Genomic DNA, 6,048 nt, shown 5'->3' on the forward strand with positions numbered 1-6,048 from the left:
ACTACTTAGTTAATAAGTAGTGGGACCAGAATTTGAACTCATGTCTCTGAAAGCAGAAACTTATTCTCTTCAATATAGGATGATACCTCCACCCAATAATTATTATTTTTAGGTATAAAGATAACTATGCTATGTATGATTGTATGATGCACTGTGAAATCACATTTTCCAAAATAAAATATAGAACATCTATATATATAAAAGGCTAATATGCTAAGTGTCTGACTGGTCACTATGATGCACACTGACCACCGGGGGGCAGATGTTCAACACAGGAGCTGCCTTGATGTGCACTGGCCACTTACAGAGAAACAGCACCACAGACCTGGCACCCACAAAGCAACACTCAGCTTCCCCCAAGTGGGACACTGGCCCCGCCACCACCCCAGAGTGACAGCCCACCAAATCGCAGCTGATGCTGCTGAGACCCCATGGCGCAAAATGCAGCCCACAGCCCAGCCCAGCCTGGAAACGGTGGCTGTAGGCGCTGGGTAATGACATCATATAGCAACACCTGGCTTTCTCTCCCTAGCGACTACTAGCCTCCTTGGAGTTTCTTCAGCCCAGGAACACAACTTGCTTTATAGCCAGGTACAAACATTTCACACTTTAACCAAATGTCTGTGAAGCATTTTCCCATGCTTCATCTCATTTGATCCTCACAGAAGTCCTGGGGTAGGTAGATAGGAGACCCGGTGGAAACCTATTTTCTTTTCATTAGCCTGGAAAACGGAGATTTAGAAAGCTTAGAAACTTGACCCAACTGAAAAGAAGTAAGAAATGGTGGACCTTGAAAATGACTTCAGGTTTTCTCACTGCACAGAATATAGTCAAACACTGCTGCAGTTAAATATTTTACCTTTTGTTCTCCCTGTGTGATCTACAATAATAATCTACTTCATGTTGATATTTATTGCTGTGTTGCTGACAATTACCTGAAAGAAAAGTTGGGGTGCTTCACTGGGCTGGAAAAAGTTTAGCAACATTAGAAAGCAGGTCTAATTAAACAAGTTTATTCTATATATATAAAAGGCTAAGTTGACTCGCATGTAAACGATACATATAAAACTCTTGCTGGCGCCAATTACGCATGCGTTTCTACCTGTCATTGTCGATCATGAATTTGGTTGACACTTCTATTATAGAGAAAGAGAAAATTGCAATATTAAAATATTTCATCTAATTAATTTCCTTTCAATGTGCAGGAATCCATGCACTGGGACACTAGTTTTTAAATAATTACAAGTAAATTCTTTACAAATGGCCATCAGAAATGTAGGGATGTCAGACTCCCTACATACTTTTTATTTTGATATTATGGTTCTGTGTTTCTGGTTAGTTTTATTTCTTTCTCAATTATCTACTTCAGTAATAAAGTTGTTAATCTGTGAAACCTGAGGCTATTTAAATTTATATACATTTACATGCATTATTTCTAGTTTTCAAAACAATCCTTTGAGGTAAATGTCATTTTCTCCATATTACAGATAAGAGAAGATGTTTTGTTTAATGAACTCAATTAGTCTATGGAAAAGCTTGGGAAACAATATGTTAAACAGCTTCTCTTGGTTTTACGCTATCAGTAATTATCCAAAGAGTTTTCTTAAACACTCAACCACTCCAGATCTAGTTTTTATATACTTTTTTTAAAAAATCCTCACCCAAAGATATTTTTCCATTGATTTTTAGAGAAAGTGGAAGAGAGAGGGAAAGACAGAGATAAATATCAATGTGAGAGAAACACATCAATTGTGCGCCCTGACCAGGGCCCAGGCTGGGGAGGAGCTGGAAACCCAAACTAGGTACATGCCCTTGTCTGGAATTGGACCCAGGACCCTCTGGTCCACAGGCCATGCTCTATCCACTGAGCCAAACTAGGTAAGGCCAGATATACTTTTTAAAAATGAGAATCTATTCAGGTTTTAATAGTTAAGATAGCTTTCTCTACACAAGTATTAGGTATAATGATAACTATGTGTTGTTTAGCATGACCAACTGTAAGGATGATTTTTAGTTTTCCCCACTAAATTTGAGAAATTATTAAATAGTAAACCATTGATCTACTTAGGATTTTAAATGTATAATATTCCCTACAAATAAGTAGAACTTTTATTTTTTTAATATATTTTTATTGATTTCAGAGAGGAAGGAAGAGGGAGAGATAGAAACATTAATGGTGAGAGAGAATCACTGATTGGCTGCCTCCTGCAAGCCCCCCACTGGGTTTGAGCCCACAATCCGGGCATGTGCCCTTGACCGAATCGAACCTGGGACCTTTCAGTTCTCAGGCCAATGCTCTATCCACTGAGCCAAACCGGCTAGGGCAAGTAGAACTTTTATAACTAAAGCTAATGATACCCTACTATACTCAGTACTAACTTTGAGTCTCAATATTCAGTATCTGCTTAATATACTTTTCTTATCATTTTCCATTAAAGGAAATAATAACAACCTCATGTTTAATAAACACACTATATAAGAAACTTCCTGGACTACATTTATCACTACAAGCTGAGAGAAAAATAGAAATTACATAGCACCAACTTCTATGTTTACATGTTTTCTCTTAGAAAAGTATTTCTGAGAATTCAGCTCTATACAGTCACATAATTAAAACAATAAGTAGAATCACAGGCATAGTTACATGTACCATGGTGTGCATTTTCCCCAAGCATCCTGGAACAGCACATGTCTAATGCACCATAAAGACAACATACAGATGTATAAACCATACATGCATATAAACATGTTATTGTATGTATGCATTATTATACATATAGCAAGCATATGTGTGATTTCTGTGATAAAATAAAGAAAAATAAAGGTATAACTCAACCAAGAATTTTTTAAGTGTTTGCTTTCAAGCTAGAAAGAATTTCACCTTACATCACTCAGTTCCGAACAGTCCCAAAGATAAAGCTCAAAACAATAGGAAAGTTCATAGAAAATAATGTATAAGAATATCCTAGAATGTTGCTCTTTTTAACCCTAAGAATTATTTAAAGCCACCAAGTTTGAAGGCGGGGCTCTCCTCAGTCCATTCATGCCTCTCCTGTGCCATCTAGTGTTTTGAGGCGATTACTATGGATTTAGAGTTTAGCATAGCCTGTTACCACTTCAGCTGACCACTCAGCTTGCCTGCATAGTCAGCCTCAGGCAAGCAAAAAGTAACTTAAGCTCGGGCTGCAAGGGGTGGTTTTATTGGGTTATGAAAAAATTGCAAATGGATAGGACTTTAATAGCAAAGGAGAAAGCTTTAAAGTTAAGTTCAGGAACTGTGGCTAACAGATGTTGAGAAAATAATGCATAATGGAGCTATTGAGTCTCATTAGATTCATATACAGTCTAACAGAAGTAGAATTTTGATCTGAGGCCGCACATCTGGATGGGAGAAAGTAATAGGAAAAGGATAGAGTGAAACAGAACTATCCTTCCTTTTTCACAGTCGAACACTTTTGCCTCTCTTGTGGTCTGGCTACTGTGCCAGATTCAGTCATAATACCCACTATTAGAAGTGGCTGCCCTGGCTACTTGGTGCTCTCAGTGTAAAATCCTACTTTACTACTTTTATTCCAATGTTCCATTAAAAGCACAGGCTCTCTGCATGGAGCCAGATAGGGATCATTTCCTTCATAATCTTGGATTTTAATTCCTTCTCTGTGGGATACTATTCCATCAGACATAAACAGCTCGATATGTCAATACATAGAAATATTTCTCAATTCATGTCTGCAGTCCCTGACTTGAAAAATAACTCAACCCTATTTAGATAACATACCCCTATTTAATTTTAGAATTAAATAGGCTGAGTTTAAAAAAAAAAAAAAGAACTGGTGAATTGACTCCATCTTGAATCAGTTTAGGATTGTACACAAAAATAAGTCCTGATCTATATGCTCAAGGCCAATGAAGCCACACTTAATGATAGTCAATGAATTGTTCCCCAAAAAGGGGAATGTATGCTGCTGCTTCTCATTTGAATTCTACTTCAGGTGCTTTTTTAACTCTATAGGAATCTTCATTACAGGAAAAGAGGGGGCAAGTTGTACATATCTACTTTTGTTCCCTGGCCTTCTGAAAAAGAGTCAAGAATCACGTATAACCCTTAGTAGGAGGAAAGGAAGAGTTAGCTATCAGAAAGCAGTAATGCATTTTGTGGAACAAAACTGGACTTAATAGGGATTTTTAAATTCTTCCCAAGCATGGATGGTCAGTCGTCGAGTTGATGAATTATCAATCTGATATGATAACAGCTATCATATGTAGAGCTTAAACTGTGCCAAGTTCTGCACTCAGCTCTTTCTTTACATTATTTAAACCAATCCTCACAAGCACCAAGTTAGGACACTGAAGCTTAATTAGAGAAGTTCATGTAATTTGCCCACGTTCACAATAGCTCATATAGGGCAGAGCCAGATTGACTCCTGAACTGACACTGAGGTTTCTGCTCTAAACCACTTCCTCCCCAGTGATGGAGACTAAGAGTCTGTCAGAAAGTCAGAGCCCCTGATTGTACTTTGTAGGCTAATGCCTCTACCATCATATAAAAAAATATTCATAGAGAAAAATGCTATAATTGAATCAGAATGTACGACCATTCTTCTGAGACTCAATGGAACATCTCTCTTGGGATCCACTCGATGTGCTTTCTGGTCTACAATTGCCTTGAGATCACTTTGTGTCAATACTTTCACGATAATAATAAAAGAAAGTTATCACAAGGCTAGCATGCCAACTCAAACTTGGTTCTCCTTTTCAGCAGCACAAATTCTCCCTGCTATCTAGTGATGTTTAAACCTTACACAATGGTAGTACAAGTAAACTCATTAAATAAGGCTGCCCAGGACGTAATTCCAAGGCATTAAGTATATCCTGACAGGGTAAATTACATGAAAATTGCATCTTGGTAGATTGATCCAGGTTTAAAGTATTAAACAAACCTTTTCAGAAATCAAGACCAAGGCATGGAATTGCTCTTCCATTTTCAACCTAAATCCAACATAGAGCAATTTACTAAAATAAAATACAGTTTTCATCTCTAGAGGAAGAGCGTTTTCCCTGGTTGGGTCCCCAATCTGTCCACTTTGGATTCTGATAAAGATTACTCTTCAAAAAGGTGTGAGTGTTCAGTAAAATTCTACCCTTAGAAATACTGCCCCCTGCCTTTTCCCCTACATTTATTAATATACAAGCCCCAGCTGGAGGACTGGGATTCCTTGAAGAGTTGGTCACTACATGCCTTTCACCATATTCCTCTTTCAGAAATGCCATTGTGGACTGAATTGTGTCCCCCTGAAATTTTTGTGTTAAAGCACTGACTACCAATGTGATATTATATGAAGATGAGACCTTAGGGAAATAATTCAATTTGATGAGTTCATGGAATGGGATTAGCACCCTTAAAAATAAAGAGATACCAGAGATCTTTCTGTGTGTGTGTCTCTCTCCCACGTGAAGACACAGTAAGAAGGTAGCTTTCTGAAAGCCAAAAAAAGAAACCCCTCACCAGAACTCAACCATGCTGGCACTCTATCTTGAACTTCCAACCTTCAGAACTATGGGAAAAGAAATTTCTGTGGTTTAAGCCACCTACTATGTGGTATTTTGTTAAGGCAGCCAAGCAGACTAATACTGATGCACACTACTTGCCACCGTCTGAATCTCATCCACCAATGCACATTTTTTAAAACTTTTATTTTTAATTATTATTATTATTTTAATCTTTACCCAAAGGATACTTTTTCCATTGACTTCTAGTGAGAGTGGAAGGGAGGGAGGAGGGGGAGAGAGAAATAATGACATGAGACACATCGACGGGTTGCCTCCTGCATGCACCCCTACAGGGGATGGGGACCTGCAACAGAGGTACATGCCCATGACCTAGAATTGAACCCGAGGACCCTTCAGTCCATGGGCTGGTGGTTTAACCGCTGAGCCAAACCAGGCAGGACACCAGGGCACATTTTAAAATATAAGGATTGGGTTTATATATATCAGGTAAGGCCACTGCCGTGCTGAGGTCACTGTTAGTCCACAGTAATTTGGGTA

Source organism: Myotis lucifugus, unplaced genomic scaffold (genome assembly GCF_000147115.1).
Source record: "Myotis lucifugus unplaced genomic scaffold, Myoluc2.0 scaffold_1, whole genome shotgun sequence".
Taxonomy (NCBI): Eukaryota; Metazoa; Chordata; class Mammalia; order Chiroptera; family Vespertilionidae; genus Myotis; species Myotis lucifugus.